The 26,342-nt window shown below is 51.2% G+C and overlaps 2 protein-coding genes across 8 annotated transcripts in view; one reads left to right on the top strand and one right to left on the bottom strand.

Moving 5' to 3' along the window:
* Positions 1 to 26,342, top strand: part of LOC119173506 (uncharacterized) — a 157,198-nt gene that overhangs the window by 20,946 nt on the left and 109,910 nt on the right. For all 6 annotated transcript variants that reach the window (XR_012883817.1, XR_012883816.1, XM_075896541.1 and 3 more), the window contains exon 3: positions 16,527 to 16,707. The gene's annotated coding sequence lies outside the window, so the exon portion shown is untranslated. The remainder of the gene's footprint in view (positions 1 to 16,526; positions 16,708 to 26,342) is intronic.
* The window catches only part of LOC119173507 (WD repeat and coiled-coil-containing protein), a 299,780-nt gene that overhangs the window by 173,955 nt on the left and 99,483 nt on the right, over positions 1 to 26,342 (bottom strand). The window lies entirely within an intron of this gene.

The following is a 26,342-nucleotide window of genomic DNA, read 5'->3' as shown; positions in this document are numbered from 1 at the left end:
GTTCTCTGACGTTTTGGAGATCCTCTTCGCGCCGCAGCCGTGCCACTTTGCGTACGACAGGGTCCTCGCGCCATTGCCGTGATGCCTGAGCTTCTCGTTCTTGAACGCTGGGATCTTGGCGGCGGCGGCGCGCAACTTCACGGAGCGCTTCTGGCTCGCGTGCTCTCACATCGGGATTTTGTCTGCGAGCTTGCGCTGCCGCCGCCTTGCGCGCTCGCCGCTCTGCGGCCTTATTCATCGGGCAACTCCGAGTGCGCGCCAACAGCGAACGGATTCTATTACAAACTAGAGGTGGCTACATACATATGCCGAGGATGAACAGACCCACGCCTTAAGGAGCTTCGCCCCTAAAAGGCACAGGGCGAGTGAGATTCCAAGCAGGCAGGACGTTTGTTTACGGTACCCCTGTCCTTTCGCTGATCATCGCTTCGCGCTCCCTTAGAGAAACCGTCGCAAGAAGGCAAAGCAACAAGAAGCCACCCAGGCAACCTCTGCATCGACATTGGTGTCCATGCAACAACAGCAGCAGGAACCACGGAAGCCTGTGCGCTCAAAAACAAGCCGCAGCCTCAAGAGAACGGCAGCCATGACATTGCCACCCTCTTCCAGGCTCCAAGCGAAAAGAGGGTGAAAACGGGATCTTCCTCCTTTCAAGCCACGGTCATGGCTTCCTGCAAAGGACAACTCCCTTGCAGCAACACCATCTCTCCTCTCCTAACACCATCGGCCGCTGAGCGAATGGCGCCCTTTCCGGGTGTCCGCATGCTTCCAAGCACCTCCATGTGCCCTCAGTCGGGTCATCAAGATCTCCAAGTCGTTAACGGTTTAATTCCGAGTGACCATGCAACGACGATCATCCATCGACTTGTCGGGAAGAAGGCCAACTTCATGGCTGCGTCAAGGGACGCGATCGCCACCTTCCTCTCGGGATTCCCTGCCACGAACAAGAACTTCAAACGCAACTTGATTGCAGTTGACACCCGGACCACCGCCGATCCAACCGCCCTGCTCCAGGTCGGGATGATCTGCGAGATCAAGGTCTGATCTAAACAACTTAATCTCAGCACATGTGTCAGCATGATCTTCGAAGTGAATCCAGCCATACCCTTCGAGGACCTAGCCACCAACATAGCCTCATTGGTGTCACTCGTGGCTGGTGTACGCAGAAGCAACTGCCTCTCCCTCACCTTTGCGGGGAGCACTGCCCCCCCCAGATATCCTGCTGTATAAGCAAAGGCGCCCTCTCCATCCACGCCAGCCCCGGCCCCAACAGTGTTCCAGATACGGCTGCTGCGAGCATGCAGAGCCACCTGCTCGTGAGACGAATGGTGCCTGCAATGAGGCGTCAAGCACACGTCAGTAACTTGTGCAGCTGAACGGCCACGCTGCATCAACTGTAGCGGCAAGCATTCTGCAACAGAGCTACACTGCCTTTCCTGACAGCTCCAGCGCAAGGCCGCGATCATCTAGATCTCATCCGGTGGCACCGTGACCTGCCGCTAAGCTATGGAGCAAGCCAGGTCCCTTATGAACACTAACAAGCACGGTAGTGGGGCGATCATGAAGGGCGTTTCCTTTTGAGACGCACTTACCAGTGGTAACCAGACTTGTGTGTCAGCCACCATCCCACCTCCAGTCACACAACAGACCCGACGGATGCCTCTGTCGATAGCGGGATAGCTGCGTGTCCGTCTCCTGTGTACACAATGGATCCGGCTAATCAATCGAAGGACGTCATATTGGCTGCACTAGCTGCGGTCCTGTGTTATCTCATGAGATCCATGCCGACGAATTCGGAATTCCAAGGATTATGCGCTTCGGCCCTCTTTTCAGACGACAACATCGCACCTTTGAAGTAGCTTTCCAGAGCGCGGCTGTGAACGGGGCCAACTGGACTTACTACGTGAAAAGAGCTAGCATAAGGGCTAGCTGGTTGTATATGGTTGACGTTCGCGACGTGAAAAAAGACACACAGAGGCACAGGTCGGACACACACCACACGGAGGCACAAGTGTGTGTCCTACGTGTGCCTCTGCGCTCCTTTTCTCATGTACGATACAGCGCGTCGTGAGTGTCGACCACTTACTACACTAGTTTGAAAGATCTCGCTGTACTTCCTTTTGACCGTGTCAAATAGTGTACATCACTGCATCCCTGGCTTTCATGGCGGTATTACCGGTCGACTGCGAACGAGTGTTATTACGTGCATGTGGGGGTCAGATTGAATGCTTTCTTTATGTGCCTTTTACACTCTTCTTCGTATATCTTTCATTCCCATTCCCTGATTCTCTGTGTTGCATTGTAGAGGTTTCCTATGTGCAGAGACAGCTACGACATGGCACTTATTTTGTTCCTTAATTGAAGTCACTTCGTGAAAAAAGGCACAAAAACTTTTCTGCGCATGCCTATGCAATATTCAGACACTTAACTTCATCTTTACGTTGGTTAATCAATGGTTAGCTCACACATGTGCCACCACTATCACCAATAAGCCAAGTATCAACAATTAAAGGGTGTGGGAATGGAGGCTAACCCGCCCCCATTTCGCGGGCTTTTTCGCCTATTTCTGCCATTCTGATGTCCTAACACGACTATCCCCTCCTCCCCAGACCGTCTGTAATGGAAGAGCGGGAGTGATGTTGACCACTTTCGCCCGGTACCGGATCGTACATGTATTGTGGTGCTGCGTTTATATTGCTACGTGCCAGTGCATGGAGCTGAAGAAGACGAAGCAGATAGACTGGCACGAGCTAATCTGTGTGGCTGGCGCTGCTCGCCTAACCGTCTGTAAATACATCGGTGACTACCCCTCTGAGTCAGTCTCCTTCACGTAACATATTTGGTGGAGTTGTGCGATCCCCGTCCTCGCCACGGAACTCCGAAGCGGATGCTCACTCGCGGCTTACAACATGACCACCCAAGACTCGGCTACATCCTCTCCGGTCGCTCCCCCTTCTGCCCGACCTGTCAACCCAGCGCCCGCAACAACATTCGTGACGCTTCCCGCGCTCAAAGACCCCGGCGTGTTCTCGGGCAGCGAGGGTTCCGACGTCGACCAGTGGCTACGCCTCTACGAACGCGTCAGCGCCACTTACAGGTGGGATCCCACTCTTATGCTGGCAAACGTCATCTTTTATCTCGACGGAACACCTCGTGTTTGGTTTGATAACCACGAGCATGACATAACAAGCTGGGACAGCTTCAAGGCAAAGATCCGTGAGCTTTTTGGCAACATCTCTGGTCGTCGTGAAGCTGCGAAAAATGAGTTGTCGACTCGCGCACAATCTTCCACGGAGCCCTACATCGGTTATATTCAGGCTGTCCTTTCACTATGCCGCCAAGCTGACGAAAATATGTCTGAACCTGAAAAAGTTGCCCATATCCTAAAGGGTATCGCCGACGATGCGTTCAACTTGTTGGTATTCAACAATGTGTCGTCTGTTGATGCCATCATTCAAGAATGCCGCCGGTTCCAACAAGCTAAAAGCAGACGCATCTCCCATCAGTTCCAGCGCCTCCCGAACACCACTGCGACGTCCTCATGTCTCGACACATATCATCCACCAGACAACTGTGACAACTTGACGTGAATCGTCAGGCGGGAGCTTGAAGCGGCTGCTCCAGCTAAGGTGGGAACAACGTCCCATGACCCCTCTCCGCCAATTACGTTGCCTCTCATTCAAGCAGTCGTCCGGCAGGAAATCGCCAGCTTGGGAATTCACTCTATCTCACCGCCTACCCGCACCGACTACCAGCCCCGATACACGCCTGCACGTCCCTTCCCGACCGGCTCTCCCTCAACGTTCCGTAATCCGTCCGCATGGCGAACACACGATGACAAGCCGATATGCTTCTCGTGTCACAGAATCGGGCACATTTCTCGCCATTGCAGAAGTCGCTGGGGTCCTCCTGCACAACCGTCCTCTCGTCCCTTATATGCACGTCCTGCCTATCGCCATGAGACCAACCGCGACCATTTTGCCCAGGAACCTGCTTCTGAACGCCGCTACTCCCGCTCTCCATCCCCCCAACGTCGCCAGTCTCGTTCTCCACAGCCCCGCCGACCATCTTCCCCCGCCTTCCCACGAGGTTCTCCGACGGAAAACTAAGCGTTGCAGCCCCCGGAGGTGGCGCTGCATCGCTCGGACTGACCGAAAATCCTCTTTTGACGATACCGACAAAACGGAACCTCATAGACGTACAAGTAGACGGCCTACATGTCACTGCTCTTGTCGACACCGGCGCCCAACTTTCCGTGATGACGAGTGATTTTCGCCGCAAGCTCAAGAAGGTTCTCACACCTGCGACCACCCAGTTCGTCCGTGTTGCGGATGGTGGCATAGCATCGATCGTTGGAATGTGCTCCGCTCGTGTGAGCATTGCGGATCGACACACAGTTGTTCTCTTCACCGTCCTTGATAAATGCCCCCACGACGTAATCTTAGGCCTCGACTTCCTATCCGCGCATTCTGCCCTCATAGACTGTTCGACCAGTACGCTCCGTCTACACTTGCCCGCAACAGAACCTCTTACACAACGGCCGAGTCGCCTCTGCACAACGGGACACGCGCGCCTCCCTCCACAGACACTGACCTACATAGAGCTCGTCTCAATACCACCAGTTCCCGACGGTGACTATGTTCTGACCCCTATCACCGATGTTCTCATAAGCCGTGGCATTACATTACCGCACACCATTCTGTCCGTCGCAGGAAATTCTACGTGCCTCCCAGTTGTCAACTTTAGCTTGACACCTCAAGTTTTGCCGCAAGGGATGTCTTTAGCGTTGCTCTGCACCTTAGAAGACAATGCGGTAGATGTTTTCGCGATGGCCGCCCCTTCTGAACCCCACGCTCAACATCAGTCTGCCACTTGCTCCGACAGCGCTATTACTTCGATGATCGCTTCCAACTTAACACCGCAGCAGACTGATGAGCTCCACCGGGTTCTGCTGTCCTACATCGACGTATTTGACATCAGCGGCCGTCCGTTGGGGAAAGCTACCGGTATGAGCCACCGCATAAACACTGGTAATGAGCATCCTATTCATAGGCGCCCATATCGGGTGTCGGCGGCCGAGCGTCACATCATCCAAAGTGAGGTCGACAAAATGCTCGCCAAGGACATCATTGAGCCATCTTGCAGTCCTTGGGCTTCTCCTGTAGTGCTAGTCCGCAAGAAAGACGGTGCATGGCGTTTCTGTGTGGATTATCGACACCTAAACAAAATTACCAAAAAAGACGTCTACCCTCTGCCACGAATAGATGATGCGCTTGATTGCCTCTATGGGTCCCACTATTTTTCCTCCATAGACCTTTGTTCCGGCTACTGGCAGATAGAGGTAGATGAAATGAACCGTGAAAAGACGGCATTCATCACCCCCGATGGCCTATATCAGTTCAAGGTCATGCCCTTCGGCCTTTGTAACGCTCCAGCCACCTTCGAACGAATGATGGACTCCCTGCTCAGAGGATTCAAATGGTCCACATGTTTGTGCTACTTGGACGACGTCATCGTCTTTTCACCAACGTTTGAAACTCACATAGAGCGCCTCTCAGCCATCCTGGGAATCTTCCGTCGCGCTGGCCTGCAGCTCAACTCGTCCAAATGTCACTTTGGACGCCATCAAATCACAGTGCTTGGCCATTTAGTAGACGCCAACGGTGTACAACCAGACCCGGCAAAAATCAGCGCCGTCAAAAACTTTCCTGTACCACGATCTGCGAAGGATGTACGCAGCTTTATCGGACTATGCTCCTACTTCCGACGCTTCGTGAAAAATTTTGCGCACATAGCGAGGCCGCTTACGCAGCTCCTCAAGAAAGAAGTCCCGTTTTCATGGGGCTCCGAAGAGGCTTCTGCGTTCTCGACTCTCGTCGCTCTTCTCACTACCCCTCCGATTCTGGCACACTTCAACCCTGCTGCCCCTACGGAAATCCGTACAGATGCAAGTGGGCATGGCATTGGTGCAGTGCTGGCTCAGAAACAACATGGCCATGATTGCGTTATTGCATATGCCAGCCGCCTCCTATCCGCCCCTGAACGTAACTATTCGATAACAGAGCGTGAGTGCTTGGCTCTTGTATGGGCGGTAGCGAAATTTCGACCTTATCTATACGGACGCCCATTTTCGGTAGTTACCGACCACCACGCACTCTGCTGGCTGAACTCTCTGAAAGATCCATCAGGCCGCCTTGGTCGCTGGGCTTTGCGCCTGCAAGAGTTTTCCTATTCGGTGGTCTACAAATCTGGCCACCTACACCGTGATGCCGATTGCCTCTCCCGGTACCCTGTCGACGATCCTGAGGACACTGACGAGCCCACGGAGAACTCTATCTTGTCAGTGTCTGACTTCCTTAATATTGGGGAAGAACAGAAGCGTGATCCAGAGCTGCTTGACATTATCAGCCGTATCGAATCCTCCACAAATGATGCTTCCGTCCGCTACTTTGTCATTCAAAAGGGTGTGCTATACCGTCGCAATTTCCGACTAGACGGGCCCGACCTTCTCATTGTTGTGCCTAAGCATTTGCGCCGCTGTGTTCTCACCGAACTTCACGACGCTCCCACGGCTGGACACCTTGGCGTATCCCGCACGTACGAGCGCGTCCGGTGCCGTTTTTTCTGGCCAGGCCTTGCTCGTTCGGTACGCCGATACGTCGCCACATGTGACCTATGCCAACGTCGTAAGACACCATCGCTGCTACCCGCTGGCCATCTTCAACCAATTGACATACCCGCGGAACCATTTTACCGTGTTGGGTTAGACCTGCTTGGTCCTTTTCCCACATCAACATTGGGAAACAAATGGATAGCCGTTATCACAGACTACGCTACACGCTACGCTATTACGCGAGCTCTACCGACCAGCTGTGCAACCGACGTCGCTGACTTCTTGTTACGGGACGTTATATTGATTCACGGTGCGCCGAGACAGCTTCTCACAGACCGTGGCCGTACATTTTTATCCCAAGTCATCGCCGACATTCTGCGTTCTTGTTCGACGCAACACACACTGACAACCGCTTACCACCCTCAAACAAACGGCCTTACGGAACGATTTAACCGCACTTTAACAAATATGCTCGCTATGTACGTGTCGCCCGACCACCGAGACTGGGACCTTGCCTTACCCTACGCAACTTTCGCGTATAATTCATCCCGTCACGACACAGCGGGCTTTTCGCCGTTCTACTTATTGTACGGAAGAGAGCCGACTTTACCACTGGACACAGTCATCTCAGCTCACACCTCGTCCACCAGCGAGTATGCCCGCGACGCGATTGCGCGAGCCGATCATGCCCGTCAGCTCGCTCGCGCTCGGCTGATGGCGTCGCAAACCAACCAATGCCGTCGGTACGATGCGGAACATAGAGACGTACATTTCGCTCCCGGTACCCTCGTTTTACTCTGGTCCCCTCATCGTCGGCTGGGCCTATCCGAAAAATTTCTGTCTCATTACACGGGGCCCTATCGTATATTGCGCCAAGTAACACCTGTCACCTACGAGATCAGCCCCATCTGCCCATCATCATCTACTATGCGGCCCAGTGATATCGTACACGTCTCGCGGATCAAGCCCTACAATAATGCGTCAGATAACGACCTTTAAAGCACCGGGACGGTGCCTCCGCCGCCGGGGGTCATGCTACGTGCCAGTGCATGGAGCTGAAGAAGACGAAGCAGATAGACTGGCACGAGCTAATCTGTGTGGCTGGCGCTGCTCGCCTAACCGTCTGTAAATACATCGGTGACTACCCCTCTGAGTCAGTCTCCTTCACGTAACAATATCTTCCAAGACGTCTCGCGTGCACGCCTCCTACCTGTGATTGGGAGTCAGTCAGAAACTTTCAAGGGACAATGAAGGATGAGCACGCATTTTCTTTCCCGTCCATCCGCTCCCTTTCTTTTTGGAGCTCGCTCGAACTCGCCAACGGTACGCCGAAAAGCGGTGTGGTGTGTTAGTGGTTGTCTTACTATGCCAAGCTGTGCCTTTCAGAGCGAATGTGAGTGAAGTTTGCCCTCCCTCGAGCTATCGGACCTTGTGGTCAAAGATCGTGAGAGCACGCAGCATAGTCACGAGGGCTTGTTTCCCTCAGCCGCGCGTCACTGTGAACCCTTTTGCCCACGGAGCCATGCTCGCGGCACCCTTTGTGTTGTACTTTCACCCGTGGCGTGGATAAGCTACGTTGGTTTTCCCGCCTCCATTTGCAGCGAGTGTTGTACTGTATTTTCGGTGTTCCTGCAGGCAATAAGGTGTTGCGACTTCTTTGAGAACAGCACTGTGTACTAGCCACCCTGCGCTCGGTGCCTTGGCTGTCCGAATGCACGTGTGCAGCGCTTTAGTCACACGAGGCAACAGTGAAAGCGGCCGTACACCTTCAGGATATGTGTACACTACAAGGGGCCCTGCAGCACTTTTTGAATGTGGTCAGAAAATGCTGCTGATTGGTAGTCGAGGCTCACGAGAACATGCGAGCAAAATGTAATAGTGCAGCTCGTGGCCTGGAATCCACAATAAGTCCTCAAAGTCAGCTGGAAGCTGCTTTCTCTTCTCACATCAAATGATGCTACACACTAAAAAATCTTAGCATCATAAGCCCAGATATTACGTCATCACCTGATATGATTAGGGCGTGCTCGGGATTTAGTGGGCCCACAGCGTGAGGCCACTGTGTGTCAGTGCACCCGCGAGCGATTGCACTGAAAAGCCACGTTTAAAGAAAAAAAAGAGAGAAAAAGTGCTCAAGGTCAAAAGGCGCACATGACGTACTTTCTTCCCTCATGCCATCCCTCCCTGCTTAGCTACCAGTGCTTTTTTCCAGGACGAGAGAAGAAAGAATGCAATTGCAGCATGAGACAGATCTTTGTATATCTTTACTCGTACTGAATGGATTCTAAAAATTTTTTGGCAATCAATTCATGAGGAAATAAGCTCCTTTACTGAATCCATTCTATGGCTACTTGAAAAAGTGTTGAAGGGTCCCTTTAAAAGTGTGGCAATACAAAATCATGCATTCATTTACTTTTGGCATGCACTTACACTCAACAATAAAGGACTGATTAGAAGGTGAGCCTCCAACTAGAGATGTCTCATGTCCCACTAACGTTTGATTAACAGAGCAACCCTGTTTGACCTATGTAGAAGTCGCCGAAGCTAAACGAAATTCCATACATCACACATGTAAAGCAATCAGTAAGTTTGCTGGTGTGTTTTACTGTCAGTGCACCCGCTCATTTTTTTTTCATTGTACAGCAGCACTTATTGCCACAGGGTCATGACGTTGACGAAGAGAGCAGTCGGTGTCTTCAAGGTAAACTGTCGATTTGGTCTAACTTGCGGCCACAAAACATAAACTCAAATTACAGCAAGGAAGGCACAGCAAGCAAGGATGAGTGCACAGATCGTCACTCGTTCATAAACGATAAACTGACAAGTGGTGAGGTGCATCGGCATTTATACATATGCCGCCGAATATTCCAGCGCTAGCCACGTAAGTTCCAGAAGAACCTGTGCTATTTGTGTTGCGTGTGTAATGACGTGAGAAGGTTCTAAGATTATGTCGGTAGTTCTTATCCCGTCGGTGCGGTTTGCGCAAGGCATCACTAACACGTGTAAAGGGGCAATGACAAAACTTCAGAAAGGAGGGTGGCAGTATCTTACCTAGTTTATTGGCAGCCGTAAAAACCACGTGAACATCATATTTACCACCTACTTTCTTCAAGCTGTGAGATATGCAATGAACGTAAGGAATACTAAGAATGCATTTCTTCCTACTGCTTTCTGAAGTGATGCTCGTGCTTAACAAAACGAATTGTTTTATGCTTCAGCAACAGTGGCCACTGCCATGCAAAGGTAACCAGCAGTTAAAAGATGTGCAACCTGTGTGTTAAAGCTGGCACTCATTTTGTGCTCACACGACTTGATAACTCCATGTTAAGATGTCATCACAATGCCATTATTTAGAATCTTAAAATGTTTCCAAGAGAAATTTAACAGCAGTTAGGAGATCTAGGAGAATACTTTGCATTGCCAGTAAAGGTGGTTTTTCTGAAACATTAAGAAAATGTCTAAAAATTGTACTGCATCAATCTGAGGAAATTCTTTTGAGAAGTTTAGCCCTCCTCTATTTAATTAAAACTGCTCATTCCCTGACATAACCATCAATTAAAAGTCATCACAATCATAAAATCAAGTAATTGTAATCATAAAAATGATAACAATTGTTGGGGTTTAATGGCCCAAAACCAAATCAAATAATCAACCACATACCTGCAAAAGCTTAATAATACAGGCATTCCCTAACGTTTGTCGATATTGCTGAGTTGTATCGCTTGGAATTGGAGCAACCTTAGAATCAATGCAAGTTTCTGCCGACAACGCTCTTTGTGAAGTCTGTCGCACTGATGAGAACTTTGCAGCATATCTTGTGCGAGTGCCCTCGCTACGCTGTACAGAGACGATCTCTTTCACGCAAAACAGAACGATGACACTCGAGACGATTCTGCAATGCCATCCTGAATTCAAGCAATATAGACATTGCTCGAATTCCTAAGGATGAGCCGCTGTAGTTAATGACGCTGTGTACTGCACAAGACTGCCACTCTGTGTGGTGAAGTTGTGTGTGTGTGCATGTGTGCTTCCCGCATCTGTCTCTCTTTCTTTACTCTTCATTCAATCTCTCCCCCTGAGCAGGGTAGCATACTGGTTATGCCAAACTGGCTAACATTCCATTCTTTTTTTTTTCCTTCCTTAGTACATAAAGAGAAAACCATTGGTAGAGGGTTTAAGTTTTACTCTCCTGAAAATCTTCTTCTCTTTTTTTCATGGCTGCTCATGCTTTCTCTGTCTGGCATAATTACGAAATACCTTTTATTACCTGCGATAACAGGCCCAAGTCTCTTCTCCACACAATGCTTAACCAAAGGCCAGATAGGATCTGGCATGCTAGGTTTCTTAATACTAGCAGTGCAGTCTGAGATGAAACACAGTAACACTTCTATTGTGCTGTGCGGTAAAGAAAAACTTCTCAGAAACATGGTTATAATGTCTTACTCCTCTGATCCCGATTGGACTGTTATATGTAGGCTTGTGCGAATATTAGAATGCCTCAAATATTCGAACGAATAGTTGAGTATTCAAATTCGCTTCGATTGGAATTTAAATGATCGAATATTTTTGAAGTATTCGCAATGAACGAATAAATGTATATTATTCCACATATCCTTGCCTGTAAAGGTGGTTTCACTACAGTTTAGCATAGCTTAGCCGTGAAAGCACCTGTCAAAGGTGCTTCGCTTTGTCGCGAAGCTCTCTTTCAAATTTAAAGGGGCCCTGCAACGCTCACTGAACATGGTCAGAAAACACTGCCACTCGGTATTCAAGGCTACCGAGAACACGCGAGGCAAATATTACAGCGCAGAGCGCGGCCTGTAATTCACAATAAATTTTCAAAGCTAAACATTGCTTTCTTCCCTCGGCAAATGACCCTACAAGAGATTTTTGAGCTTGTAGTGTCATTTTGAGCTTGTAGTGAGAGCCAAGAAGGAATATACGGCTCTGGTCACAGCCACTGGCTGATTTGAGCATGGCGCGCTCGTCATTACTGGGGCCGCTGCTTGTCCCCGAGTATAAGTGGATCGCACTGAAAAGCCGCGTATTCGAAGAAAAAAAAAAAAGAGGTGCTCAAGATCACGAGGTGCGTGTGGAGTATTTTCTTTTGCCGTGCCATTCCTCCCTGCTTAGCTTCAAGCTATTTCGTCAAGACGAGAAGAGAGAATACAATTGCAGCGTAGGACAAATTTTTGGAACTCCGCTCGTACTGGACTGAATCTAGAAACTTTGCGGTAGTAAATTTGTGGGGCAACAAGCATGATGATGTTTGACGTTTTGTGGTGCAAGGGCCATTTCACGGCCAAGGAGCACCAATTCATCATACTAAAGATATGGACAATGATTGTGATAAGTGGCTGTATAAGGGCCATAAAATTCCTCGCGGTAAGGCGGGCAATAACATACAAGTAATAAAATCATGACCATGCCATGAAAGGTGTGTGTGGTGTAAATAGATGACAAAAGTTGATGATAATAGAAAACAATGGTGGACATGTGTGGCATTAGGACAAGTGCCTCACTCATTCATAACCTTGCGTCCAAGGGCCGTGAGGCAAGTGCTTTGTTGTGTAGCCACCACAGCCAAAAATCTCTCTGGATGTCGTGACACGGAATGCCCGGGTATATGATATGAAAACTACGAATTTCTTTTAAAAATGCTAACAATGATTTATGACTAAAAAGTGGTTCCCTACCGATGAACATTGCAGGGTGTAAAGGTATATGTTGTCGGTAGGTTAATGAAAAGTGTTGTTTTCTTAGAGTTTCTAACTGTTTGCACTGGATTAAAATGTGAAGAACTGTTAGTGCTTCACCACATCTGTCACACAATGGTGGATCGCCACCGGACAAAAGATATGAGTGTGTCGTGTATGTGTGTCCTATCCTGAGCCTCGTTAGTATTACCTCTGTATGACGTGATTTTGATACTGGTGGCCAATGACCAAGGTGTGGCTTAATAATGTGTAGTTTGTTTTGTGTGTGTCTATTCCACTTGCTCTGCCAGTAGTCCCTGAGCTTTCGTTTGAGAGACCGCTTAAGATCAAGGGCTGGGATTGATGTGGGTGTTAGTGGCAGTGCTTTCGTGAATGGATGCAGCAAGCTGATCCGCCATCACGTTGCCTTGGATCTCACGGTGCCCTGGCACCCAGCACAATACAGCATGTTGTTTGAGTGTGTAGAGTGTGCATAAAATGGAGTAAAGTGAGACGAGGACAGGGTTTTTTGTTTTTTAAGAGTGTGCAGAGCCGTTACCACACTGAAGGAGTCTGTATAAATTACTGCTTTTTGTATTTGTAATTGCTTAATGTGTTTAGCCGCCACAAGTATCGCGTAAGATTCGCTGGGAAAATACTTGTGCCTGGATGTAGAGGGCCAGCATCCGAAAAGGATGAGCCGACAGCAGCGTAGGACACAGAGGAGTTGGCCTTGGAGGCATCTGTAAAGAACTCAGGACGTGCGTATTTGTGTTGAAGTTATAGGAAGTATGTCCGGATATGGGCAATAGGCGCATGTTTTGTAACTTCCAGGAAAGACACATCGCAGTCTATAGTCTGCCACTGCCACGGTGGCGAGTATGCTACAGGAGCCATTAAACTGTGTTCAAGTGACACTCCAGTTTCCTCAGCTAGACCCTTCAGGCAAACTGAGAAGGGCTGCCTCATTGAAGGCCTGTTTTGAAACAGAATGGAGCTCGACAAATCATTAATAGTAGAGTATGAGGGGTGCTTCTTGTCTGCTTTCACCTTAGGGAAACATACAAAGGACATGTAAGTTCTCTGCACATGAAGCGACCACTCATTTGACTCAACGTAAAGGCTTTCTACGGGGCTGGTGCAAAAAGCACCCGTAGAAAGGTGGATGCCCAAATGGTGCACAGGGTCCAGCATCTTTAAAGCACTTTGAGTCGCAGACTGATAAACAACGGCCCTATAATCTAAGCAGGTGTGAATGAGGCTTTTATACAAATTTATGAGACATTGCCTGTCACTACCCCAAGTGTGATACGTGGCACTAGTTTTAGAATATTCATGGCTTTTAGACATTTTGTTTTTAAATACTTGATGTGCGGTATGAGAGTCAACTTGTTGTCTAAGGTTGGACCTAAGAGCTTGTGCTCGGCTTTGACAGACAGACATTCCCCGTTCAGTCGAATGTCAGGTTCTGAGTGCATGCCTCTCTTCCGAGAGAATAAGACACATGTGCTTTTTTGCGGGTTAAGTCGGAATCCGTTTTCATCTGCCCATTCGGAAACCTTGTTTAAACCCAGCTGAACCTGCCGCTCACATATTGCCAAGTTGCATGACTTGAAGCCAAGCTGAACGTCGTCGACGTATGTACAATAGAACATATTGCAGGGGATGGACAGCTGCAAGGAATTCATTTTGATAATAAAAAGCGTACAACTAAGTACACCACCTTGCGGTACTCCCATCTCCTGGACAAACTGGACAAATGTTTGGGAGAGAACACTGCCTACACGGACACGGAATGTTCGATTGGACAAGTAACTTTCGATTATAGAAAACATTCTACCGTGCACACCAAGGTGGGACAAGTCTCTTAATATGCCAAAACGCCATGTTGCGTCGTAAACCTTCTCGATATCGAGGAACACAGAGAGGAATTACTGTTTGTGGGCGAAAGCGTCTCGGGTCTGTGCCTCGATACGCATCAGGTGGTCGGTGGTGGATCTACCCTCTCGAAATCCACCCTGGAATCGGTCAAGCAGACTATGTGTTTCAAGAAGATGTAAAAGTCGGCGGTTTATCATCTTTTCAAAAAGTTTACAAAGGCAGCTTGTAAGTGCAATGGGCTTATAACTTGAAACTGAGGAAGGGTCCTTGCCCTCTTTTAAAATGGGGATAATAATAATAGCCTCTTTCCAGGAAGCAGGGATGACGCCAGAAAACCAGATAGCATTGTATAGGGAGAGTAATGTTTTTCGCGTTTCGAGCGGCAGGTTTTTCAACATTTCATACACGGCACGGTCGTAGCCTGGGGCAGAATTACTGCAGAAGTTTAGTGACGTTTGTAGCTCAGCTAAGTTGAAAGGTTGGTTGTATGCCTCATAGTTTGTACACTTGTGTTCTAGTTTGTGCTTTTCTATCCTTGCTTTATATCTTTGGAAAGCTTCAGTATAGTGTGATGAGCTAGACACCTGCTCGTAGTGTGCACCGAGGAAGTTCGCCTGATCTTCCAGGCTGTCACCCTGTGTGTTAACGAGTGGGAGTGAATGTACTTGTCTTCCTGCTACCCTACGAACCATGTTCTAGACTTTAGCCTCTTGTGTATATGAATTTATCCCTGATAAAAACTTGTGCCAGCTTTATTTTCTGGCCTGCCGACGTGTTCTCCTGCCTTAAGACTTTATTTTCTTAAAGCTGTCAAGATTTTTGGCTCTCAGTGAATTCCGAAGCAACCTCCATGCCCTGTTCTGCTCCTTTCGTGCATTCCGACACTCAGTGTTCCACCATGGGACGCGTCGCTTGCCAGGCATACCAGATGTTTGCGGTATGCACTTTGCTGCTGCATCAGTAAGAAAAGCTGTGATATACTGCACAGCTTCATCGATGGTTAACCTACATATGTCAGTCCAACTTAAACGAGTAGTGTTCTGAAACTGTTCCCAGTCCGCTTTGTCTGTCTGCCATCTGGGAACATGTTGAGGACCTTTTTCTAGTGGAGTACTTAGAATTATCGGAAAGTGATCACTTCCGAAAGGATTGTTGATCATTTTCCATTGAAGTAGGGGTACAAGCGTTGGGGACACAATGCTGAGATCTATGCATGAGTAGGTTTTGTTGGCAAGGCTAAAGTATGTTGGCTCTTTCCTATTCAACAGACACGCACCTGGAGAAAAGAGGAACTGTTCGATTAGGTGACCTCGTGCATCGCAGCGAGAGCCGCCCCATAGACCATTATGAGCATTCAAGTCCGCAGGGACCACATAAGATTGCGGTAGTTCATGTATCAGTGACTGGAGTTCTTGTTTTTCGAGACTGTACTGTGGAGGTATGTAAACAGAGCAGATGGTGACAAGTTTGTTCAAAAGAACTGCTCAAACAGCCACTGCCTCAAGGGATGTTTGTAGCGGTAGATGTGCACATGCTATGCCCTAATCAACTATAATGGCTACACCACCAGATGACGCGACAGCGTCATTGCGGTCCTTTCTGAATGTTACATAATGACGTAGAGAATTGATGTTTTTGGAATCCAAGTGTGTCTCTTGTACACACAGCACTTTTGGGGAATGTTTGTGTAGAAGTTCTTGGACATCGTCGAGGTTTCAAAGTAGTCCTTTGACGTTCCATTGTATAATTTGTGTCGCCATTATGGGAGTAAAGAAGTGCTGTGTGTACGAAATGAGTGTGGCTGGTGTCTGGAGAGAAAAGTGACTTATCTTACAGAGCCTTTAGAAGGCCCTGTAATTACCGTTTTGTCTTTTTTAGAGCGGTCGGAAGAACCTCGCTGCTCCTTTGGCGCAGTCTGCGCCGGTGCAGTCGATGTGTCCATCACCTCAGAAGAGACGAGAGACAATGTTTTCGTTGTAGGCTTCGTCGTGACAGACGGAGCCTTCAACCCCACCGGGCTGGAGGTCGAGGGGGCCTCTTTAGTTTGTGTGGTGCCCTGGCTGCTGCCAGGGTTCACAGGGGCCTTCGGTGGGGCTGTATTCAAGCAGGGTGGGGCAGCCGAGGCCGCTCCCCTTTTGGGGGCTTGTGGGGTTTGCTTCTGCACGCTAGACGTGGTCCAAGGCATTGCCGAAAACCGAAGTGGTGCTGACCCCCCTCGCACCCCTTCGGCATACGATGTGTTCCCAGCAAAATGCGGGAAAACGCGCTGCCGCGCTTCACGGAAGCTAATGTTCAATTTAAACTTTGTGATTATTATTTCTCTTTCTCTTTTCCAGGCCATGCATGACCTGGAATATGCGGGATGGTCACCCTCACAGTTTGCACAGTGGACTTGTAACTGACAGTCATCGTCAGCAGTATGCCCTTTGGTGCCACATTTCGCACAGGTAGGCTGTCCTCGGCAGCTGTGGGAGCCGTGCCCGAACCTCTGACACTTAAAGCAGCGCCGCGGGTTGGGTATGTATGGCCTGACTGGCAGTTTAAGATATCCTCTTGCTATTTTAGTGGGGAGAGTGCTAGATGCGAAGGTGAGTATGATGTGTTTCGTTGGGGTTTCTTTATTTTCTCTTCTTATTTTGATACGCTGCATCTGATTGACATTTTCTTCTTTCCAGCCAGTTAGAAGTTCCTCATCAGAGAGGTCCATCAGGTCTCCATCTGATACAACACCCTTCACGGTGTTCATGGTTCGATGCGGTGTGATTGTGATAGGCTAATTCCCAAATGATGTAAGGTTATGCAGTCTCTGGTACTGTGCGTGGTCTTTTATTTCGAGCAACAGGTCACCACTGGCGGTCTTTGTGACTTTGTAGCCTGCGCCTAGTGTTTCTATAAGGCATCTGGACACAAGGAAAGGTGAAATGCTTCTAGCTTTCTTTTCTGTACTTTCACAGTGGATGATGTGGTATTTCGGGAAGTTATCTTTCTTGTTTGGAAGAAATTCGAAAATTGCATTGGTGCGCCACCTCTTGGAGGGGCTAGGAGTTGCCATGAATTCCGTAGCTTATTCGGTGGCCATGCCAGCCACCCACCACCGAGCCCAACAAGGGGACGCTGCGAGACGCGAAGGAGACGCAAGCGCCAGCGGTGCATGGCCGCTATAACCTAATATATCTACCCAAGGTTGAATATCTACACCAGGTTAACCCTTGCCGCCGAGAATCGTGGAAGTAAAAAGAAGTGAGGAGAGGACAGGAAAGATCAAACGTAGTCGAAAAGACGAAGATGGAGAGAGAAAAGGAGACAGAAAGAGGCGACTGCCGATTTCCCTTGGGTCGGTCAGCCCAGGGGTACCGTCTACGTGAAGCCGGGGCCAAAGGAGTGTGTTGCCTCTGCCGGGGGGCCTTAAAGGTCCAATCAACCGGCGTCGACTCAACCCCCCGGATTCCTTTTTCCCCGGACACGGCAAAGCCACGCACGGCTAGGCGTGGGAGGTAGTCGAAACCCCCCCGTTAGCTCAGGTCCGTGGTGCCGCTACACACCAAACGCCTACTTGCGCAGGCGTCCCTGCGGGGTGCAACAAGCATGTTTACTGGCTCCATGGCTACTTCAAAAAGTGTTACAGGGCCCCTTTAAAGAAACATGTTAATCTCAAATCAATTCTTCATTTTATTAAGCTTGTTATGACGGCTTATATGCTCCAAGTATAATAAAGTTTAAGACATTAAGTATCTTAAAGGTTGTCACTCGCATCTTACTGAAACTACTACTCAAGGTTGTTTCGACTTTCTTTGAACAGAAAAATTAATGGTATTTGCATAGAGTCCCTATTTCAATTCAAAAGAAATATTGTGCACGTTAGCTGGGTCATGATAACTATTCCATTTTTTATATGTCATACAAACCATTTGAATTCGATTCGAAATTATTCGATCAAAATCACTACTCGATTCGAATTCGCTACGAACCGAAAATTCACTATTCGCACAAGCCTAGTAATGTGCAGTGCACCTGCATGCAGGGAGACTTTTCTGAATAAAAGCTAGCCATTGTAAGTGCTGTGCATCTGTGTTTCTTCATTGTCCTGCTCGATGTCACGGTATCCAATTTCGTAGATCGTGTGTTTCAGCAACTGCAGGTTGTACTATAGCTTCCTCCCGAACTTGTTGTGCTGCGTCACTTTGAAAGCCTTTGTGTTTCCCACCACACCTTGGTAGTGCATAGGCCGTCACCAGCAGGAAATCCAACTATGTCACTGAATTAGTGTAGGAGAGTGACTGCAGTACAACACAACCAAATCAATTGATGTGAATGAAAACTGTAGCACACAGCAGTTGGTCGACTGGGCTGTGTCTCTGCTAAATTGCAAGGGATTTACTTTCGGAACCTAAAAAACGTTTGCCCTTGGTAACCAGGTGTCTCATGTAACCCTGCCTCATATGCAACATTGTCAACGTCCAAATCATTTGGGTGTTGCCATCCAAGTCCTAACCGAATCATATTCAAGTGCCTTTTGTTACCTAGACTGCCTGTTTTAAGTGCTAAAAGAATGATGCAATTGCACAGAACTTGGTGACACACGGTACGGCTGTATACCAGCCAATCAATTCACACTGAATTTTTGTCAGAATGTAGGAACAGCGAACGCAGTTTATAGAGTAAACACAAGAGGGCTTCTGTCATGAGAGCTGCTGAGAAGCGGTTCATGTCCTAAAGCAACACTGTAACTAATAGCTACATATCATTTTTCAAACCAAGGGCTCTAAAATGTGAAGGCAAAAGCAATCACATCTACTTTTCAATCCAAATACTTTGGCCACATTGTAGAGATGGCTGAATGCAAGAGAAAGGCATTAAAAAGTATTTGTGCGAAAAAAAAATTACACCATGCTCGACTAAAAGGAATCATGTGGGGATGCGAATCAGTGCTGGCGTTCACTTGTGTTTCTATTTATTGTTTCCATTTGTACGCATCCGTGTATGCTTCATTGGTGCGTGGAGTTGCGTATATGTTGTGTACTGCTTATATTATTCCCCACTCGTTTGCATGTATTACGGTGTGTGTGCCGTATACTGAACACCCACCACTGCTAAAAAAGTGAAACGGAGCAAGCGCACAGCTCTGGTGGAGAGATAAACGGGAGAGGAGAAACAAAGCGCGGTCAGCACTCTGCCCCCTCCATTACTACGCCTCCTTGCTCTCACACGAGGAGAGGATGAAGAGCTGGCTCATGCGCAGTGGGGGTGGCCACACCGAACACCGAATTGAGCTCCGTAATAAGCTGCTTCGCACCTGAAAGATAAGCTAAAATGAGCAAATGTCTAGTAATTAAGCTAGTGGCCTTTATTTCATGCCAAGGTGGCAAGACTATCCTGAGGCAGACTGTGACTGTAGTTTGATTTTCGCAAGAGCTTTTTGTACGGTCCCCTGATTCGAATATGGCACTGCAGGTGGGACCAAATCAGCAATAAGTTATGATCAGTCACAGGTTGTGGAAACCAAGAGCGCCCTCCTACCTGGCACCTCGTTCCCCAGCTGCCGGACGCGCGCCGACAGCGTAGCCCGGGCGCGCATAAGCACCGGCATCCACCAAGATGGCTGCCAGGGCGCCTCTTGGTCTGGGCCAGTCAACCGTCTGCTTCTTCCCGTGCTGGCATGTCCGGACACGCTACGCTGGTGCACTGGGCGGGCCTACGTCACAACGCAGCGCCATTTCCCATTGGGTGCGCGTGACATCCTCCTCTCCTACGAGCTGTGTTGCGCCCGACGATTCGCTCGTTGCGGCAGATGCTCTCAGGCCTCCACGAGAGGTTGACGTGCTGCTTAAGCAGGCGGCTCCTCGTTCGTGCATTCGACTTCGGCCCTTGTGCGGGAGTCGCGCCCTAGGCTAGCGTATTTGTTCGGTCTTGCAGAGTACCCTATACAGCCTGCAAGCCCGTGAGTGTCGCACTGTGCTGCATCTTGGGTTAATAAACCTGTTGTTGTTATCCTGCCTCCTGCGTGGTTTCTGCGCCGTGCCGGAGAAATCGACGAACCCGGCCGCAGCGAATTCGCACGCAGCAGCAGTAGAGGACGTCGCATCCCTACACGGTTGCGCTTAGTAGGTAAGCCTAGTGCAAACCCATCTCCACATAACTGGCACCCAACGTGGGGTGCCAGTTATGTGGAGATAGGTTTGCACTAGGCTTACCTACTAAGCGCAACCGTGTAACTTGCGCCCAACTTGGTTTCGGCATGGCTTCAGAGCAGACCCCTTCGAGGTGCTCGTTCCTGTTCGATCCTGTGGCGAAGGACTTGATCTCCTTTGAGGCGGACGGCTGCAACAGCACGGGGTACGGCCCTCTCGGCGACCCTCTGCTTTCGTTCACCAGGAGGGATCCCTTTTTCGGGGCCCCCTACAATGATGCGAGTCGCTTGAACGAGGACCACAGTCCTAGCCAAGCCAGTAACGGGCTGTATCAGCTGTTCGAGACTCACGCGCTTACGGGCCCGTCCCCGGCACAGTCTCCGCTCGCTGGCCTTTCCCCGTCAGCAGCGCGGTTGACAGCTCAAATCGCCGCACCCAGTCCTTCCTACCGGGGGCACTCAGGTGTTGGCGGGAACGCGCTTACTGATCCGCCGCGGTCGTGAGCGCTAAAGGTTGATGATGTCGTTTGCGAGCCTGCTCGCTTAACCGACAACGTCGCCGCGTTCACCGACGCTCACTGGCCTCTATTTTGCCCGTGTCGCTGACAGCCCAAGCGGCGAGGTGGTACCGGCTCGTCGGCCACCAAGCTCGCTCGATGGAGGAGTTTAGGGCGCTCTTACGTAGTGAATTTCTTCCTCCTGAATACGAGCGCCGCATGCGTCGTGAGTTAGAGCTTCGCCCACAGCATCCCGACGAATCTCTTCTCGAGTAAGTTTGGGCTTTGCAGGAGCTCTACCTCCTTGCCAATCCTACGGCATCAGACGCCGAGAAGGTGGAGCGAGCCATACGCCAGGCTCATCCAACCTTCGCCGCTTACCTTCGGAGCGCCCGTTATCGTGACCTAAACGAGCTGGCAACCGATGTGAAGCGTATTCAGGGCAACATTTGGGCAGCGCGAGCCTATCGCCCGCTGCCACCGCCATCCGCTTCTCTTGAGCCTCGTTGCACGTGGGCTGGTCGTGACTCGTCACACTGGGGTTCCCCGAACCATGAGGCGGCCTCTGCCACGAGAGACCGAGACGCGCTCGATGTGTCGGACCGCGCTCTGGACCCGTACTCGTACGCCCGGGCGGCCACCGTTGCCCGGCAGCGTGAACAAGAACGGAAACCCCGTGCTCCAGTGCACGAGAGGATATCCGATCGCAGAGCCCACACTGCGGCTAGTGAACGGACACCTCGTAGCTCTAAAGGATCGCCAAAATCCCCCCCTGTTGGAGGAAAAGGCGTTGTCTGCTTCCGTTGCCGTGAGCGTGGTCACACCGCGCGTGAGTGCAACGCGCCCCAACCGACACAAGGGCCTGCTCGCCCATTGGGAAACGGGGTGAGCCGTCGGTGAGCTCCCATTGCCGGCGGCTGCAGCAGTAAGAGAGCGCGGGAGTGTAACACAACCTCTGGCACCGATGGCGTGTCGCACTGGACATGACATTCCAGCCACGCGGCTTCGTTCATTGCCCTTACGATCGCTGGTCGAGAGTTCTCGGCGTTGCTGGATAGCGGGGCTTCTATCTCGCTGTTCAGCGAAGAGATTAGGGCTCATTTGCGCGACCGCTCTGTCTGCATTCGAGCTTGCGACACTGCCTTCCACCTCGCCAGCGGTACCGCCACCTCATGCGGCGCTGCGCGGTTGGTTGTGCATCGCGCATGCCGACTGAATCGCGCATGCCGACAGCACTTTGTGCATCTCCCAAGTCTTTCTGTGCCTGTGATTCTCGGTCGTGACTTTCTCACGCGCACAGGTATCGTGATTGATGTCGCAAACGGAGGCTACAGGGACGGCTCTTCTGGCGCCCTACGGCCTTTCACTGCACCTCCCGTGACCTCGGCTGCCAGTAAGTCGCCGGACGTCATGAGGAGGAAAGGAGACCAAGCGTTACCCCCGCGGCCCGCGTCTCTCTTTCCGACGCCAAGACTGGTCCTTCGGCCGGCACGGCGGAAAATGGCCCATGCGTACACCCATCCATCAAGCATAATGCTGCCGCGGTTAACGAGGTCTCGGCTATGACGGTGACCACCCCCGCTAAGCAGCAACTCGAATGGCTCGCTGCCGCCGTTGCCGGACAGCTTGCCGAAATGCGAGAAAGCTCGCCTGTCGTCGCTGTTGACACGTTTCAGCGATACATTCACGGAACGCCCGGGTTGCACCTCTCTGGTGAGGCACCAGATTGACACAGGTGACGCACAACCGTGGAAATGCAATCCTAGCCCCGTTAGTGCAGCAAAGAGGAAAGCAATTGACCAGGCACTGGATGAGTTGATTGAGACTGGAGTTGTCCAACGCTCAAACAGTCCTTGGGGTTCACCAGTGGTAATGGTCCCCAAAAGAGACGGATCTTACCGGCTCTGTGTGGACTACCGCCGGCTGAACGAGCTCACGAGGAAGGATGCTTATCCTATGCCTAACGTTGACTCGATCATGGCTGCTCTAGGCAGTGCTTGCTACTTCAGCACCTTAGAGGCTAGCCGCGGTTACCTACAGGTTCAGATGGAGCAGGCTGACGCGGAGAAAACTGCGTTCACCTCTCACAGAGGTTTGTACGAGTTTACCCGCATGCCGTTTGGCTGTTCTGGAGCTGCAGCTACGGTCCAGAGATTGATAGACCGCGTTCAAGGGGATGCTAAATGGCAACATGCCATGGCGTACCTCAACGACATCGTCATCTTCTCTCGAACATTCGAGGAACACCTTCCCCACTTGGAGGATGTCCTCGAGAGGTTGCGTGCCGCCGGGTTGACTTTGAACCCGAAGAAAGCTCAAATAGCTGAGACTCGCATCTCACTATTAGGCTTTACCATTCAGAGCGGTCGTGTTCTGCCGTGCGAGGAGAAGGTACGTGCCATTGTGGAGTACCCGACGCCGGCAAACATTCAGGGCCTGAGGCCCTTTTTGGGCATGGAGAACTGCTATCGACAGTTCATCCCAAACTGTGCGGTCCTCCAAGCGCCCTTGACTGCACTCTTGAAAAAGTCGGCACGATGGAGCTGGAGGCCAGAACAAGAGCGAGCCTTCAAGGCGCTTTCTGAAGCTCTAGTGGCCACAGCGGCATTGAAGCTGCCCGACCTGAACAGGGAGTTCGTTGTCCAAGTGGACGCAAGCGACCTGGGTCTCGGCACGGTAATGCTTCAGGAGCACGACGACCTCCTCCAGCCAGTCGCCTTTGCGAGCCGGTCACTTAACGCCGCCGAGCGTAACTATAGCGTCACAGAAAGAGAATGTCTCGCTATAGTTTTTGCTCTCCTGAAGTTCGACTGCTATGTCGACGGCGTGCCATTCATGGTGGAAACGGACCACATGGCACTCACCTGGCTTAAGCGCTTGCGCGAGCCCTCGGGCCACCTCGCGCGCTGGGCGTTGATCTTGCAGCGGTACAACTTTGTTGTGCGCTACCAAAAAGGGAGCTCGAACGTCGTGGCTGACGCCTTGTCGCGTGCCCCCATTTCGGCGTCCGACACTCGTGTCCGCCACTCCCGAGAGCAATCGCATCAAGTAGACCCCGGGCCCTCTGGCTTCAAAGGGTCGAAAGACGCGAACCCCGATGCTGAAGTGACTTTCGAGTCTACAGCCTCGGGTGAGGACGCATACCTGGTAGACCCTGTCACGTCCACCGGTATCGTCTTTAGCAGAGAGGAGCTGCTCAAGGCACAGCAGGACGATCCGTTTTGTCAACACATCATTGATGAGCTCAAAGAGCTGAGCTCCCAAGCAGAGCGAGGCGGTCAAGCCGCCGGGCGCGAACAGACAGCTGGTATTGCTGTCGGCGCCGAGTGCCGTACGCAGGCTGGTATTGCTGCGGGCACGTTGGACTCGTACCTGCTTGATGCCGACGACGTTCTCCACGCTACGTCCCATCTGAAGAAGCTCCTCAGGAGTCTTTCAAGGTGGTGATACCCCGGAGTCTAAGGAAAGCCACCCTAGGTTATTTTCACGACTCGCGGTTGGCCGGACACGCGAGTGGCCTTAAGACTTTTCAAAAGTTGTGCCGCTCCGCTACTTGGCCTGGCATGAAGCGCGACGCCCTTCACTACGCCTGCTCATGCCGCGTGTGCCAATGCGTGAAGCCTCGCGGGGGCAAGCCTCCTGGGCTTATGCAGCCGATAGACAGTCAACAACCTTGGCAAGTCGCGGCCTGTGACATACTGGGACCTTTCCCAAGAAGCCAGAGAGGCCATATTTTTCTCCTGGCTGTCACAGATCACTTCACGAAGTGGGTCGAACTGTTTCCCCTTCAGAAGTTAACGGCACGCGTATTCTGGGACAAGTTGACCGAGGTCTTTACCCGCTTTGGCTTTCCGGCGGAGTTGATCACGGACAATGCGTCCTATTTCACGGCCAAGGTGTTTGTGAATGCGTGTGCTGCCTTTGGCATTAAGCACCATAAAACAACCACGTATCAACCACAGGCCAACCCGACCGAGCTGATCAACCGGAACCTCAAGCCCTTGCTGACAGCCTTTGCACAGTAACACAGGGATTTGGATGCCTGTCTTAACGAGATCGACTTCTCCTTGCGGTCTACAGTCAATCGCTCGACAGGGCACACGCCCGCCTTCCTCAACTTTGGAAGAGAGCTGCCTAACCCCATGGACAGCGTCTTATGGTGCGGCGGCGGGGCAAGCGCCGCGAAGGTCAGCCCGTCTGGCTACGCGGCGAAACTGCGCTCACGGATGGACGCGGCCCTCGAACTGGCGCGTTCCAACCTGGCAAAAGCGCGAGCTGATCAGAAGGCTCAATCCGACCGGTCGCATCGGGATGTCCGTTACGATGTTGGTGATCTCGTCCTCAGGCGCAATCCCGTCTTGAGTGACACCGCAAAAGGCATCTCGGCCTCCCTTTCGGCCAAGTGGTTGGGCCCATACAGAGTGCACACCAAAGTGTCGCCCCTGGTATACAAGCTGACTGACTCTCAAGAGAGACCAGTTGGCGGTCCAGTTAACATCTCCGACCTCAAACCTTTCGTTGCCCACATAAACGACTTCGGGGAGGGGGAGGCGGTCACCGAACCGCAGGGAAACCGGGATAAGGCTGGTTCCAAACCACGCCACCGGTACAACCTGCGAAAACGCCCCCGGCATGTAGCGGGATGTTATCCCTTCCATGTAAGGGAGCGGAGATTTATAGCTGCTGTGCGAGAGCCCATCCAGCAGCAACAGTAACTGGCGAGCTTTCTCCCTGGAAACACCATTACACGCGTGCGCGCGGAATATCCACCCAGTTCCCAGCACTCCCGGATGCTCGAGAGTGAAAAGCCCTTTCCCCGGTGGCCCACTCTCTCACTGGGTATCTTTCGCGTAGTCGGCGGCAGAAGGAAAGCGTGCACCCTATTGGCTCACGCAACCTTCAATCCGACGAAGTAGGCTCTCTTTATTGGGCCAGCCTGTCGCGCCTCCGGGGCCGCACCTTCAGTTGCGTTTCGGCTTTTCACCGATACCGACACCCCAGCATTCGTTATGTCCTCCTCGATGGCCCGTTCCTCCAAGAAAAAGCTTGGGAGACCAGCCGCGCGCTCGGTCTTTTCGCAGGCACCGGCCACACCCATGCCGCCTCCCTCGAATGCTCCCCCGGCCCCGGCTAACAAGACACCGCCTCGTCGTGAAGTCGCTACGTGGACGTTCCAACATGCCACTGAGGCCCCGGTCACCTTCATGTCCACTCGTCGCTGGTCCAAGCAACGCAAAGTATGGGTGGAGTTAGACCCCGAGTCCGTACCACGTCCTTTCTGCAGACGCACCCTTTCGGACCTGCTCGACGCTTCCGGAGGTGCCTCAATGCCGCCTGTTCCCAAAGCCTCCTACTGCGATGCTTGTGGTGTCCTGCTGGTGCACGAGGCTACCCACCTCCGTTCGCGGGTTCACCGAGCGAAGTCCGGCGGTGACCCTGCGGTCATGTCCACTCCGGCGGTGCCGCCTGGCCCGGGCCTTCAACCTGCCTTGTCGACCGACTCCGTTCAGGCGGTCGTGGCGGCGCTC

Source organism: Rhipicephalus microplus, chromosome 5, assembly GCF_043290135.1.
Source record: "Rhipicephalus microplus isolate Deutch F79 chromosome 5, USDA_Rmic, whole genome shotgun sequence".
Lineage (NCBI taxonomy): Eukaryota > Metazoa > Arthropoda > Arachnida > Ixodida > Ixodidae > Rhipicephalus > Rhipicephalus microplus.
Note: the sequence above shows the minus strand (reverse complement) of the source record. Positions and strands in the feature narration are given on the sequence as shown.